Here is a 17,124-nt window from a genome sequence, read left to right on the forward strand (position 1 = left end):
AGAAGCAAACATAGGAGCCTGTCAAGTTGAGGAGACAGAGAAGTATGGCCCAAAAGAGGGAACGGATAAAGGTTCCAGTGGGAGAAATAAGTGACAAGGAGGTAGCCAACCTAACAGATGCAGAGGTCAAAACACTAGTGATAAAGATGCTCACAGACTTGACAGGCATGCTTGAGTATGGCAAACACATAATGGAAGAAGTGAAGGCTATGCTAAGTGAAACGAAGGAAAATCCACACAAAACTAATGGTGAAGGGAAGGAAACCAGGGTTCAAATCAATGATTTGGAACATAAGAAAGAAATAAACAGTCAACTAGTACAGAATGAGGAAGCAAGAATTTAAAAAAATGAGGAGAGTCTTAGGAACTTCTGGGACAACTTTAAACGTGCCAATATCTGAATCATAGGTGTGCCAGAAGGAAAAGAGGAAGAGCAAGAAATTGAAAACTTATGTGACGTCGGCATGCAAGTCAAGTGTTGCTGGTTCGATTCCCAGTCAGGGCACATGACTCAGTTGCACAAGTGAGAGGTCCCCAGTTGGGGGCACAAGTGAGAGGCAACCACACAGTGATGTTTCTCTCCCTCTCTTTCTCCTTTCCCCTCTCTCTAAAAATAAATAAATAAACAAAACAACAAATAAATTATTTTTTTAAAAAAGAAAACTTATGTGAAAAAATAATGAAGGAAAACTTTCCTAATTTGGCAAAGGAAATAGACATGGAAGTCCAGGAAGCACAGAGAGTCCTAAACAAGCTAGACCCAAAGAGGACCACACCAAGACACATCATAATTAAAATGCCAAAGGTTCATGATGAAGAGAGAATCTTAAAAGCAGCAAGAAAAAAGAAGAGCATTATCTACAAAGAGGTGCCTATAAAACTATCAGCTGACTTATCAAAAGAAACTTTGTAGGCAAGAAAGGACTGGCAAGAAGTATTAAAAGTGATGAAAAGCAAGGACCTACAACCAAGACTACTCTATCCAGCAAAGCTATCATTTAGAATGGAAGGGCAGATAAAGTGCTTCCCAGACAAGGTAAAGCTAAAGGAGTTCATCATCATCAAGCCATTATTATATAAAATGTCAAAGGAACTTATTTAAGAAAAAAAGATAAAAACTATGAACCTTAAAATGACAACAAACTCACAACTATCAACAGAATCTAAAAAATAAAAAAAATAAAAAAAACTAAGCAAACAACCAGAATAGGAACAGAATCATAGGTATGCGGATCATTTGGAAGGCTGTCAGCTTGAGGGGGAAGGGGGAGAAATGGTGTAGGGACTAAGAAGCATAATTGGTAGATACAAAATAGACAGGAGGAAGTTAAGAATAATATAGGAAAGATGAAGCCAAAGAACCTATATGCATGGCCCATGGACCTGAACTAAGTTTGGTGGGATTGCTGGAGGGAAGGGCGATACTCTGTGGAGGGAAGCAAAGGGAAAGTAACTGGGGTAACTGTAACAGCGTAATCAATAAAATATATATTTTTTTAATGAAATTCCTTAGTCAAAGTAGCCACATTTTAAGTGCTTCATAGCTAGTGGCTTCTGTATTGGACAATGCAAATATAAAATGTTTCCATTATCGCAGAAAGTTATATGAGATAGAGCTAGACCAGACCATTATTTTATTTAACTCTAATATTCATAATTTCTAGTATTTCATCTTAAATCTATCACCCTTTATACATTTATTAGCTACAATTGTTCAATAAAGAATAATATTCCTCCATCAACTGTTACCTTGAGGTATAGTTCATACAGTAAAAGCTGCGAAAGTGCTTATTTGCCTTTATTTACCAGTATTTAAAGCCCTGGCTGGTTTGGCTCAGTGGATTGAGCGTCAGCCTGCGAGCTAAGTGTCGCTGGTTCGATCTTCCAGTCAGGGCACATCAGAGAAGGAAAACTCTGACCCCAAAAAACCTCCGCTGCCTTGCGGCATACCTCTTCAGGGGAAAGGCTAAGGGAGTAAACCCCGACAGAAAATCCGGAGCCGGAGTCCCTAAGGCGGTTTGACGTTGTAGTCAACACCGGCAACTCCTGCGGCGCACCTGAAGCCAAGCTGTATTGACTCCGTCTTTCCCTTGGACCCTTCAGCTGCGAAGAGAGGGGGGGTCTGCTGCATGGGCAACAGCAGACCCTCCATATCACCCTGCCCAGGCTCTGTAGCTTCAGCTCCACTGGAGAGGACACTCCAGCGTCATCGCAAGATGTCGATTCAACACGGGAGGAGACAGATACCGTGTCACTCCCGAGTCGGACTGCACAACCATTCTCGGCGGTGCAGATAGACTCTTAGGAAGCTACACCATCGTCTCTCGAGACGGACGGCTGCCGACGACCAGTATTTAGAACAATGAGATGATTCCCTAGCATCCTTCAAAGTTGATTAAAGCCTTTTTTTTTATTGTTTTGAATATTATTATGAACTGAAGAGTAATAATGTATTTGATGTCTTTTAGTTCATGGCAGTTATTGTTCTTTTTTTTTAAAGATTTTATTTATTTTTAGAGAGAGAAGAAGGGAGGAAGAAAGAGAGGGAGACAAACATCGATGTGCAAGAGAACATCGATTGGCTGCTTCTCACATGCCCCCAACCAAGGACCCGGCCTGAAACCTGGGAATGTGCCCTGACCTGGAATCAAACCAGCAATCTTTTGGTTTGCAGGACAACGCTCAATCCACTGAGCCACACCAGCCAGGGCATTTACCATTCCTTCTGATGTTCAAATTTTCTCATATGATAGGGTGGTTCCTAGTATAATATTTTATAGTTTTTTAAAATTTCTAATATAAAATATATCAGGCTTTTTTTGGTTCATTTTCTGTCCCAGACTTGGAATGAGACATTTCTTCAAATGGGCCTTGTTCCTTTTAGAGAAAAATGGATACTTATTCCTAGCAATTTGGTGGTTGTTTTGATTTTAAAAATATATATGTATATACAGAACTAGAAAATAATCACTTTTATTTTGTTTTTAGAAGAAAATACATCTTAGCTTCAAACTGATATGCCAAATTCTAATTTAGGACTACAAAGTTTTGCTTACCTCTTTGACTTTATATCTCTTTTCTCCTGGACTGAGATTCTTGGTTCCTAAGATTATCAACACAAGTACTCATTTTCTTTGTCTTCTAACACCTATAATAATTTCTCATTCAGCTGTGCCCATAATGTATTGACTGTTAAATATCTTAAATATCAGCCCTTGCCCTATGACCTTCAAATTCTGTGAATTAATTTTTCTCTGCCTGTATTTCCTCGTGTTAAGGGAATTGCTATTCTCCTACCACCCATGAATTAGTGAACCTGTCAGACAAGGAACTTGGCCTCCTCTTCTGTAGGAGTGGAAAATATTCCCAGACTTTGGCCAGTGCAAGATAAGAGACAGAAAGAAACCCCCAAATAGTCTTTCTCTTTTACCCCTCAGTGGACCACTCCATGACCTGGCGGGTGTGCAGAACTTTTTTAGGAAGACTTCTGTGTAACTAAATAACCAGGTATGTTTTCTTGAAGCTGCAGTGAGCCCAGTAATATACCACCTTAAATTTGTTTTTTCCTTCCCCTGTCTCTAACATCTGTTGTTCTGGATTATACCTTCCATTAAGACCCTCTTGCTCTGTTCTCTAGGGAATCCAGGCAAAGGCGATTTCTCAGGATCTTCTCCTTCAGAAGGGTGAAGAGCAGTACTGTGAATTTATGCATTTAATAACCACTCCAAGTAAGTCTTCTGGTCAGGCAAGTATGGCTGAAACTACCTTAAAATAGCCTCAGGCCTCAGATTTTGTATCAGCGAGAAATAAACTTCTAAAGCTGTACAGAATTCAGCAGGGACTCCATCCCAGAAACCCTCTAGATATGACCATGGAGAACAATGAACAAGGGGTATCCACACAGAGAGCAGTCCAGAGGCAGCCAGATGGCTGATCAAGGAACATTGCTGCCAAAGCAGAGCACTGGGTGTTCCTGTATTATGGGGAAGTGATGTGTGCTGTGAATTGGTGATATTCTCTCTCTCTTTCTCACCTTTTCCAAATATGACTTCTTCTTTTTTTTTTTTTTTTTTTTAAGATTTTGCTTATTTATTTTTAGAGAGAGGGTAAGGGAGGGAGAAAGAGAAGGAGAGAAAAATCAATGTGTGGTTGCCTCTCGCGTGTCCCTGACTGGGGACCTGGCCTGCAACCCAGGCATGTGCCCCATCTGGGAATTGAACTGTTGACCATCTGGTCTGCAGGCCAGCGCTCAGTCCACTGAGCCAGGGCCCAAATATGACTTTTTATTGCATGAAGTTTTTTTATCCCTCTTCCAACAGTTGGATGCTCTGTTTTGTATTTCTTGAGAGTGTTATTTATGTTGTTGGACAATGGGGAGCCACATCTGGACCTAAATTAAAAGAATGCAGCTAGTTAGCTTACAACTAAAGGAAACCACTCCCCACACCTGTGACACACATATCCACCCACACCCACCCACATGCACACACACACACACATACGCCCTCCTGCAGCAGACATGGCATGACCTGAGCTCTTTCTGTTTAGGGAGGGGATATTTTAGTTTGGGTGCCCCCACAAGCATATTCTGAGACAAGGAATTGACTACAAGTAGTTTATTTGGGAGGTAAAGGAAAATACTGGTAGGAAAGTAAAGACATGAGACAGGGAATGTAAGGCAACTAATACAGGGTTTACGATCAAGTCAGTGAACATTGTGTACAGTCACAGCTTAATCCCATGGGAAACTTAGAGCCAAAACATGCACCATAGTGTAAATTCACTATAAGGAGTGGTTGAGAGCAGCTCCCAGGGAGGGAGAAACATCAATATTCCTCTGCACTTCTGGTCTGCTGTGTAGGTGGCAAAGTAGAGAACAATCGGAGAGAGCCCTTATGCAAGGTGCACATTCTGGCAGCTGGAAGTTGGGCCAGTAGGCACTAAAATAGTAAGAGCACTGGACTTGGGGCAAGGCAATAACAGCATCCAGTGAGAAGTGAAAAAGTTTTCTCTTCCATTGTGAGCTAGCCCCATAGTCTTACATGAGGACATTTTAAAACTTGTACTCATGTGTGTGAGCATTGGCCAGTTAAAGAAACAAATGTAGACAACATCTGATTCTGCTTTTCAGAATTGCCCTTATCCCATTCCATATGATTCTGGTGGGACTGTCCCTCAAAAGGACCATCTGCCCTGTCACAAATATTACAAATGACCCAAACAGGCCAATCATGCCAATTCACTGTAGTAGGTACTGTTGGATCCTCAGTTAAATCTCCTTTACTGGCCAGCACCTGCCCTCCACACCTCTGGGGGCCATTCCACACCAAAAGGCAAGGAAATACAAAAGACAGCTCCTTTGCCTGAAGGGAAGAGGGGAGACAGTGCTGCAGTGCAATGTATGCTTCAGAGCGCCCCCAAGATATCAGGCTAAACTTAGACTGCAGCTAGACCTTCACCTTTGCCTAGTTTCTGCCATGGCCCTATCCTGCTTCCCTCCCTTATAGGTTTTCCTGAGAGCATGCCTCAGTTAATCAAGTGCAGCTGAATTCTTGTCTCAGGCTCTGCTTTTAGAATGCTCACCCTAAGGCCCATTTAATGGGATACAATGATGGATTGGCCCAGGGCTACATGTAAAAATATTTTAGTAGATATATGTTTACTTCCTAACATATATTTCACTCTACTTCTGGTAACAGTATACTCCTTTCTCTTATTCTTGGCTCCTCAACTTGGGTGGAGCTGGCTTCTTTTTGACTCCATAGGTGGGCATATAATCCACACTGACCAATCACATTCCCATGACCACAGATTTTGTTTAGGTTGGTCATGTGACCCAGTCAAAGCCATTGAAATATGGGATTGTTAAGAGTATCAAGAATGAGGGGCCATCATGAGGAAATTGAATATAAAGTCAACACAACAAAAGATAGGATACTGTGGTGGGAGTAAAATGAGTCCTACCTAGTTAACATTGTTGGAGCTCTTGGTTCCAGCACCACTCAGGCATTTCTACCTTAGATTACACAGGCTAATGAGCTCTCTCTCTCTCTCTTTTGGTTTAAGCCATTTTGGGTTGGGTTTTATAACACTTACAACCCAAACAATTATGACAGATGCAATGATGGCAAGCCTGAAGCTGCAGGAAAATACACTGCTGTCATGTGAGGAGACCCTGAGTGACAGTGAAACCTATTCACAAGAAAGAAAGAATTAGAACTAAGAGATGGAGAAAGGGAAGCAGAGCAAGTGATTGCAATGAGCAATATTCCTGTACTAGGATCCTGTCATTCTTGTCACATAGAGCACCTTGAGTTCTCAATTATTTGAACTAACAAATTCCCTTTTTTTTGCTTAAAGGAGCAAGAATTAAGCTTTATTTCTTTTAAAGGAAAGAGTTCTGACTTACACAATACCTTTTTTTCATTTTTCTTTTGAGTCATTTTATTTTTTTTCTTCCTGAGTTGAAGGCAACCTTTATATTCTCTGAACATTGACATTTTTTGTCCATTGTTTGCTGTAAATAACTTATTCTACGACTTATATTTTCCTTTGTTTATACTATTTCTCAGTGTTGAAAAAGCTGGGATTTTATGGAGTCTAAGTCAACAAGTTTCATTTTTAACATTTTTGGAGTATTAGATATGGTTCTTTTATTTGAAAGTGATGGAAACCCAACACAATCTAGTTTAAGTTCAAATGCAATACATTGGGTAACAAAATTGGGAATTCCAGAGATATTTGGTCCTAAGATGCAACTAGAATCAACTCCAACTCTGTCATTAGGACCATTTCTCTCTCAGTCTATCATTCTCTGGGCTTCACTGAAGTTCTCTTCATCTCTTTTGAAATGGCCCATATTCTTATAGTTTATAGTTCCAAAGGGGGAAAAAAAGGCTCTCTTTATAATTGGGCATAGGAACCCCAGGACAGCCTGATGGCTATTATGAGCACTCTAACAGATATGCATTATATGTCCACTCTTATGTATGGTGGCTGTATCAGTCATTTCAAATTACTCAATGTGCTCCACATAGATTGAAAAAGTTTTGTTATGAAGGATGGAAGAAGGGAAAACCTAGTAAGCATTTAATAGCTAACATACTCATCTCTGTCATCTATATTTAGTTTATGAAAACATTTCTCTCCCCAAATTATATTTGTATATATTTATATATGTATGTATTTTTTAATCCTCTCATATTTTTTCTTTAAAAATTTGTATTTTCATTTTAGAGCTATATTTTTATCTAGAATGTATTTTTATTTATGGCATGAAGTAGAAATATAAGTTAATATTTTTCCCTTTTGTAAAACCTATTACCTTAAAAACATTTGTTGAATAATCTATCTCTTTCCTCTACAAGCTGGAAATGCCATATTCATTACAAACTAAATTTTACATTTATGTGGTTCTGTTTCTTTACTATGCATTGCTCCACTGACAGGGTCTTCAATTCCTGAAATAATTCCATATTGTTCAAATAACAGTTAACTTCACTGGGAAGCACTGCTTTTTCCTTGTTTCTAAACTTCTTTTATCAAGCCTAGTTTGGACTGTGATTCTCTGATTCTATCTTCATTAATCTGATTTTGTCAAATTTTTATTTATTCAGTAATTAAAATTTTTATTTTAAATTGTTAGTTTTTACCAAAGTAACAAATGAAAATGATTTAAAATCTTGTTTGACAGATATAACATTTTCTCTGATCTCTCTGGGAATAGTAATTATAGGACATTTTTATAAGTTTGTTTTGCTCCTGTCATTGTCTTTGTTTCAAGTTCCTTCTTTTTCTGTTTAGGTCTCAGATTTTCCTGTTAGCAGCTTTCCACAGTAGGTGACTTTCAGCCCTCTGTTGATATGCATATGAACTGGAGCTTAAGTCTGAAGGTGAAGTGTATTGATTGGGGCCTCATGGTAATAGGATGGGCAATTACCTGGAAGCTTCATTGGCAGACCCCTCCAAATGCCAGTTTCTGTAGGTATTTTTCTTTGGGCTGGCCAATTTCTTAAGAGAAGCCTCCTCCTATATCAGCCTGTGAGAAGGAGTGTATGCATGAGTGGAAGGAAGAGAGTGGATAGTGATGGTATCTGCCTGGCTCAGAGAGCAAATAATGCCAGAGCCCCATTCAGAATGCAAACTTCATTCAATTTCGCAGTTTCCACCTCACCTTCAACTGGGCCAGATCTCACTCAGTTGAGAACTGTGGAGTCCAGCATTTTCAGATGACAAGCTGTAAGTTTTCTGTCCTTGTAGAGGAGAGCCAAGATTTTCAACTATATCCTCCATTTCTAGAACCAACCCTCACTCCTGACTTCAAAGATATGTGGTATTTCCCATCTCTGAGCCTTTCTGAGCTACTGAAGCACAAATTGGTTTTCCTCTTATTGATTCACCCCCATCTCCTTAGCAGAAGTGAGGAAATTACCGGCAATTTCAGAGCAAAATTCTGAAACCAAAGTATTGTGAGCTGTGATCAAAATTTTATTTCACTCATCAAAGAAGGAACCAGCAGGTAGATCACACACACACACACACACACACACACACACACACACACACACACACACACACAAAGCTGGTTTGCCAGTACTTGAAAAACAGAGGGGTTAGTGTGTGCGTACAGAGTTAGAGCTAATGAAAGGAATTCCAAAGACGATTTCCTAGGTAAGAATCAAGGCTGGTTAGCTTTTTGCAGGGCAATAAAATCCTTGTGTTTAACCACACAACCAGGCTATAAAACCATAGAACCTACTGGTTTCTAAAGTTAAACTATAACTATGTAGGACCATAAAATTGTCTGTTTCTTCAATAGCTATGACTCAGATAGATACACTCTGACAATAGAATTGCATTCCCCAGGATACAAGGTTCTGCTTTTATTCAAACAGGGTTTGAGAAGATGTTACCTTGAGATATCAGGAATCAGTCAATCATAATTTTGCTTTTTTTCCAAGAGTGGAATCACTTTCTCTTTCTTCCCTAAAATATTACTGACATCACTAACTCAGTGTTACCTCAATGTCTGTTATTTTTTCCTTATGGGTTTTGTTTTTTTCCCAATTTACTGTATTCTAGTAAGGTTTGGGGAAGAATTCAGCATTAACGCATGAGCTCAATTATTCATTTTTGACCACACATTTCTTTCTGCTCTCTATCTTTCAGGATTCTCTTAAAATGCCTGGCTTCTTGGTTTTTTCAGTTTCCTGATGCTATTATAGACCTATTAGGTTCTCTCTTTCATGTCTTTTCTGGATTTCATTGGGTGTTTTCAGCAGGAATGACAGTATGTACTTTTCACCATCTTGATCCAGTCCTTTTCCTGATTATATCAATGTTTGATTCCAAATATCAATCTCACCTTGGGGGATGGAAGCAAATGCTTCCCATTAGATAAACATTGCTGTAACTTGGCAAGAAAGCAAGAATTAGTAGGTATCTTGTCTCTCCACCTCTCTACTTCGTATTAGTCCCTCTCCACCCCTATAAGACAAACACCCCCTAAGATAGTCCTTTGGAGGTGCTTCACCTTTGTTTTTCAAACTTTAATGGCATAAGTAGCACTATTAAAAATGTAGAACCCCAGACCCCACCCTTAGAAGATTGGGAAGGTGCCTTGGAATCTACACTTTTTAAGAAAGATTTTATTTATTTATTTTTAGAGGGAGGGGAAAGGAGGGAAACCATCAATGTGTGGTTGCCTCTTGTGCACCCCCAACTGGGGACCTGGCCTGCAACCCAGGCATGTGCCCTGACTAGGAATCAAACTGGTGACCCTTTGTTCGCAGGCCAGCACTCAATCCACTGAGCCACATCAGCTGGGGCTGCAAGCTATATTTTAAAGAGGACACCATGTCAAATCTTGGGCAATGCCAGCTTCGAATAAATGATGCATGGTTGGACTATAATATATTGAATAAAAAGGAATTCATTAATCTATACTGATATTAACACAAAACATTTTAAGGGAGATTGAAGAGAAAGTTTTTCATAGGAAAATGCCAATAGTCAATGTAAAAAGATGATACAAATGGAAAAATCGTCATTTTACAAACATTCTAGTAATAATTGATTCAGACGGGACTCATCAATGGAAGATAAACTCATTGCAAAGAATGAGTTTGGGAAAAGAGTTCTGAAAGCATCACCCTCAAAATATTTAGTAATTACAGAGAGGAAAGGTAGCTTTACCATGGAGAGATCTGGTGGTCACCATCTTGATCAAGGGATTACACTTAGCATAATTACTAACGTGACAAACTGACTGATGTGATGCACTGAGATGAACACTCTATCACCTGATAGCTCTACCAAAATTCTGAGCAGAGATTTATTTTTTAGAAAATCAGATGAAATAAGGGTCCTATGCATTATGATATCATAGCGATTTTTCAGCACAATGGCTTATTTATTGGACAGGGTCAATACTTTGAAACTTTCAGTTCCTTTCTACTAGACTCTCCTGCATTCTGGAAATGACCAGGGAACCCTTGTGTAGTCCTCTCTGAATCCTCCAGCCTCCCTCTGCAAATGTCACCGGTTGGGCCTCTATCCTATGAAAACAATGAGCATTGTGTCTGCCCTTCTGTTTCTTATATCTTTGTGAAATATATCTGATGCCAAGGTCACCCTGTGCTGAAACTGCTGAAATATACCTTGAGGCCACTTTCTTACATGATAGTCCTAAAGGGACAACTTTAGACTTCTAGCATCTCATTAAGATTTTATGTGGCAACCACTCAGTTTCCGCTCTCAACCTCTCTCTCCCTACGACTAAGAAATGGGTCCATGGGGGCTTACTGGAGGACAGTGGCGTAGTCAGTACTGTCTTGCCAGAGTTGCTCTCTGAGCAGAGGCTTCTCATTCCAACCACCCACCCAGTCATCCAGCTCACTCTCGACTCTCTCATCTCTTTGGGATATTATAACACAAGAAAGTGTTCCACAAGAGGACCCAGAGATGTATGGATGAAATGGCTGGCAAAGTAGAAGAGGGGGAGGTGAGAGATTTCGGGAACAGCAGCTTCCCTAATCCCCACTTCTCTTTGTTCTTCCAGCAGGAGCTTCCCTTGTTTCCCTGTTATCTTGAGAAATAAACCTTTCTGAAAAGCCTTGTTCCCCTTAGTTATTCAAACTATACCCTTCCTTTTTTGGTTACACTAATGATAACAAATAGGCACATCATTCCCCATTTATTTTTTTATTTTATTTTATTTTATTTAATGATGTTTTTGGAGGGTTCTTGTTTATCAATACCTGTAGATGTTTCTCATTCATCTTTCTGGCTCCATAATATTTTATTGTGTGAGTGTACTATCATTTATTTAGCTTGTCTACTATTAAGACATTCAGATTGTTTTCAATTTTATTGGTATTAACTAACAATGTGGCAATTGATATTACGATGAAAATCTTTTGAGTCAGTGAGGATTATATTTGGCTGAAGGTAAAAGAAAATTTAACTTAAAAATGAGTTATATATATTTTTCTCATAGAAAGGCGTTGGAGGAAGGAATTCCAGGACAGGGACAGTTGCTCAATACCATTTTAGGGAGCCAGACTCTTTCTACACACTTTGCCTTCCTTAGTGTGTGTGTGTGTGTATGTGTGTGTGTGTATTTCATCCTCATACTCACAAAATGGCTCTTGCTCCTCCAGACATTGCTTCTGCATTGCAGGCCAGGAAACAAGACAAAGGGCAAGAGCTGAACGGCATGTTCGTGGGTGCTCTCCTTTGACTTTTCTGTGAAGTCCAACCAATGTCTTTGGCTTTTATATTTAATTGGCCAGAACTGTGCCATGTGGCTACCCTGGCTTCAAAATGATAGGTTTTTATTGAGCTTATTGTCACCATTGACAAAAATCAAGTTCTTTTTATAAAGAAAGAAAAGAAAAATGGATATTGGTGGACAATTAGCAGTACTTGCCACATACTTAAACATATATAATTTCACATCTGTATGAAAAAATCTGTGGGATGAATTTCTAGAAGTGGAAGTTTTTAGGTCAAAAGACATGGCCAGTGTGTACATTTGTGATTTGGTTAGATATTGTCAAATTGTCCACCAAAGAAGTCATATCAATTTCCACATTACCAGCAAATGTAAAAATGCGTATTATTTTAACTTTGTTAATCTTAGTGAAAATTAAATTTTAATTAGCATTTCTATTGTGAAGACTGTAGAATATATATAACTGGTTTAGTTTCTCAGGAGAAACCTGACTAATACAGCTGTTATATTGCAAATATTCTTTTGTAGCTCATTGAATTCTGTGTTTCTAAATTTATCCTTATTATTTTAACTGCTGTATAACTTTGAATGAACATTTCACATTGGATTCATATTTCACATTTGATCCCTATTGACAGATATTAAATGCCCCCTCCCAAATCTTACTGTTACAAAAATGTGCCATAAACATCTTTGGACTCACTTCACATGTTTCCATATGAAAGAATTTCTTTAAAAGTGGAATTGCTGGATATAGGACATATAAGCATCTTTTATTTTTCCTGGATATTACTAAATTGCTGTCCCAATTTACACTCCTACCAGAAGCATATGAGAATTCCCTTTTTTTCCATATCCTGACAACACTAAATAATGGCAAGCTCTTAAATATTTTTTCCAAATTCATGGGTGTGATGCTATCTCATTATTTTAATTTTCTTTTCCCTCATTTCTAATGATGGTGAGAGTACTTACATTATGTTTACTGAGTTTCTTCATCTTTGAACTGCCAATTCTAATTCTTTGTGTATTTTTATGTTGGGTTTGCCATTTTTATTGCTTTACAGGATTCCTTGATATAATCTGTCAGTAATATTTATTGCAAATATCTTCTCCTCAGGGTGTGTCTTGCCTTTAAAAAAGTTTTGTTGAGAAATAATCCCCATACCATAAGATTCACTCATTTATAGTGTACAATTCACTGAATTTTAGTTATAGTCACAGAATTGTGCAACCATTACCACCATTAGAGCATGTTCATCAACTCCAAAAGAAATCCTGTACTTATAATCTATCACTCTTCATTCCTCCTCTCCTCCAAATCTCTGGCAACTATTAATCTACTTTCTTTCTCTATAGGTTTGCTAATTTTGGACCTTTCATAAAAGTGGAATCATGCAATTTTGGCTTCTTTCACTTAGCATAATGCTTTCAAGTTTTATCCATGTTACAACCAGGGCAGTTAACTTGGTTATACTCTGCATATTGTACATATGTTTTGAATTTTGATTTGGTCAAATATATCAGTTTTTAGATTTCTGATTTTTCTGTCCCATTTAAGAAATCCCTCCCTTTCCCTGAGTTAAAAAGATGTTCTCTGGATATAGGATATATAACTCTGATAACTTCAAATCTTTATTTTTTTATTTAAATTATCTGCTGTTTATTTTGCATACTATGTTACAGAGATTTAATTCTTTTCCACACGGGTAATCAGTTGTTCAGCATACTTACTGAATAGTTCATCAGTTTCCCCCACTGTTTTGCAATGCCATGTTTATTATACAACAAGGTATCATATACGTTTAGGTCTGTTTTCCTCTCCTGGTACCATTATGGTAGCTTTATAGTAAATCTTATTACTAATATAGCTTTATAATAAATCCCATTCGGTAAGGCAAGTTTCCTCTCCTTGTTCTTTTCCACAACCTACTTTGCTAATAATGACCCTAGGGATCGGTTTTTAAAGTTCCATTAAAAATATCCTGTTAGAATTTTGTTGGAAATTGCAATTAATTCACAATTTGGGAAGAATAAACATTTTAATGAGCATTTAAAAAAACATGGGTTATATTACCTCTTATTCCACCTGTTTTACTTTGTAGTCCTTTCTCCTTCCTCAGAAGTAAACCCTGAGGTAAATACCTTATTTGAGAGGTAATCCCAGGACAAACCAGCAGGCATGTTGGGAAGAGATTCTGGAAAGGGGAAGTAGCTGATAGAGTATTCTCAAGTAAGTTATCAGTGTGGGCAATATCTACTGAAGAACTCTGAGAAATGTTCTAGAAGATGTATCTCAGAGTTGTCCCTCCTGAGGAGTGGGAAGTGGGGTGTTTATTCAACTCTCTTCAGACATGAGTGAGGGCTTCCTGCAGTCATTAATCCCCCAGCACTTCCAGCTTGCTGACATGGAAGGTGAGCCAGCAGGCCAGGAAATGGTTAAGTGCCAAGGAGCACCAACTGGGTCTGCTAAACCACCAAAGGGTCTTTTGAAAACTCAAATATAAGCAAGTCTCTCCCCTGCCTAACATTTTTTACTGCAGAGAAATCCAAAATTGTTGGTATGGTCTATAGGTTTCTTCACACCAGCTACCAGCTCCTTTCCTGCCTCCTCCTGCCACCTCCTGTCCCAGTTTAATCTATGGTTGTTTGACCCACTGTCCATCTGTTCCTTCAGAAGCAGCTGGATTCAATCAAACCCTCACTTCTTTGCATTTGTTGTTTTCTCTGCCTCTAATGCCCTTCCCTTATTTTCTCCTTAAAAAACCCTTCTAGAAGGCAGAGTGGTTAGTAACATGAACAGTGAAGTAATATAGAGCTAGAATCAAAAGTCATTTCTAGCCCTGGCTGGTGTGGCTCAGTGAGTGCTGGCCTGTGAACTGAAAGGTCTCTGGTTTGATTCCTGGTCAGGTCTGCAATTGGGGGTGTGTGACAGGCAATTGATGGAATATCTGTGATTCTCTCCCTCTCTTTCTCCCTCCCTTTCACTTTCTCTGAAAGTAAATAAGTAAAAAAAATTTTTTACAAATAGCCCATATTTGCTTTGCTTGGTGGAAAATGCAAGATGACAGGATACAGGAAAGGGAATGTAAAGTTGAGCAGGTCTGCAGGGTTTTGAAAGAAGATGATGGAACATTGGGATAAGATAAGAGAGGTTCAAGGAGGGCTGAGGAAATTTCCTATGTGTGATGTGATGTTTTTCCTTATTGTTTCTCCCTGGAAATTGTAAAGAAAAAATTTTTTAAATAATTTGTCATGGGAAAAAAACCCTGCTCCAATACTAATTTGGTCAACTCAACATTTCTGACATTCAGTTTCCTTATTTATATAATAGAAATATACCTGATTGTCACCTTTTAGAATTATTGTGAGAATGTATTAGTTATCTATAGCTGCATAGCAAATTACCCCCCAACATAGTAACTTGTAACAAAAAAAATTTATTATCTTAAACAGTTTCTGTTCAGAAGCTTAGCTGATGGATTCTAGCTGAGGATCTCTCCATGTGGCTGAAGTCAAGATGTCAGCTGGGGCTGTAGTCATCTGAAGATTTGACTGGTGCTGGAAGATCTCCTTCGAAGACATGATGACAGTCACATAACTGGCAATCTGGTGCTGGTTTTAGGCAAGAGGTTTCAGTTTCTCATCACATAGTTCTCAATAGAGCTGTTTTAGTGTCTTCATAGAAAGGCAATTGCCTTTTTCTAGAGCAGGTGATCTCAGGAAGATGCTGGATATATCTTTTATGACCAATATTTAGAAGCTACACATTGTGACTTCTTCCACACTTTATTGGTCACCAGAAATGATTCAGTGTGGGTGGAGATTATACACAGGCATAAATATGGGAGGTAAGGATCATTGGTGCCCATCCTGGAATTTGGCTACCACAAAGGTTTACATCAAAGGTGCTAAGAACACAGTGTTTTCAAATTATAGCTTTTTACTATCACTCATCTTCTGGACCCCTTGCACAAACATCCCTCTTTGGAGAAGTCCTCAACCACCACAGGAAGTTATGAAATAGTCTTGGCAAAAAAAAAAAAATTAAATCTGTTCAGATTTTTTATTACTTTGCACTTCAAGATCATAATTTGAAGCATGGAGGGGAAGGAAATAATTATCTCAGGTAAGGTCTCTTAGCTGGTCTAGGCCTTCTTACTTTTCTCTGTTCCCATACCCCCAAACACCATAGCCAGCTACATTTACCTCTTAAATAAATGAAAGAAGTCCAAACTATGGAATACTACTCATCAGTAAAAAGGAATAAACTGCTAATATGTATACGAGGTAAATGAATCTCAAAATCATTATGCTGATTCCATTTATATAAATTTTAAGAGCAGACAATGCTAATCTGTGGTCATTAAAATCAAATCATGGTGGGGGATTTGATTACAATAGGCCCCAGGGAAATTTCTATGGCCATGGAAATGTTCCATATCCTGACTGGGGGGAGGGGGGGAGGGCAATGATTCTACAACTGTATACATTTGTCAAAAGTCATTGAACTTTATATTTTATTATCCATTTTATTGTAAGGAAATTATAGTTCCATTAAAAAAAAAAAAAAGACGACTCGTGAAAAACTTTTAAAAGACCTTCGTTAATTGGAGTACAAATAGTATCTCAGATCATCCATGAATAGGTTGCCAGATTTAGCAACGAAAAACGGGGGGCCCAGTTAAATTTGAATTATATCTAATTGCTTATGCATATGTATACATACATGTAAAAGAAAAATAATATGGAATATACATTTAAAAAGCATTTGTTACTTTTAGGAAATGTTATAATTATCTAAATTATATACTTTCTCCTTTAATTATATCTTTCTGACCATTTGGTTCTCCTTAATAGTTCCTTGTTTTATGAAATTTGCTTATAAAATTCCTTGAAGATACAATCTATGATCATATCTAACTAATTACATTTTTTGTCTTTTGAACATTCATTAATGAGAAAAAATGCTCAACATTAGTTTTATGAGCCAGTAGACCTAACATGTACTAGGATAAAGTTAACAACCCTGAAAATAGCTCTTACAAATTTGGTTTGTTGAAGCAAATACCATCTTTCATGGTATGACTTGTATTTCCTTTCTTCAGTATTACATTGCTTCCCTTGGTCAATAACTTTTTAAAATGTGGTCAGGCCACTGACAAAAAAGAACATTGTTATCAATATTTATTCCTTTCTACTTCAACACTACACATGATGATTCCACTTGTCCCATGCTGGAAAAGTCTTAGTAATATCCATGTAAAAGAATCAACAAAATTCTTCATGAGATGAAATCCCCTTCAAAAGGTAGTCATGACAAGAGCTGTAATAATCACTCACTTCAAGTCAGAATTTTATTTTCACGTTCATAAGTAATGGTCCTATTA

This window comes from Furipterus horrens, unplaced genomic scaffold (genome assembly GCF_987537825.1).
Source record: "Furipterus horrens unplaced genomic scaffold, mFurHor1.1.pri manual_scaffold_8, whole genome shotgun sequence".
NCBI classification, from domain to species: Eukaryota; Metazoa; Chordata; class Mammalia; order Chiroptera; family Furipteridae; genus Furipterus; species Furipterus horrens.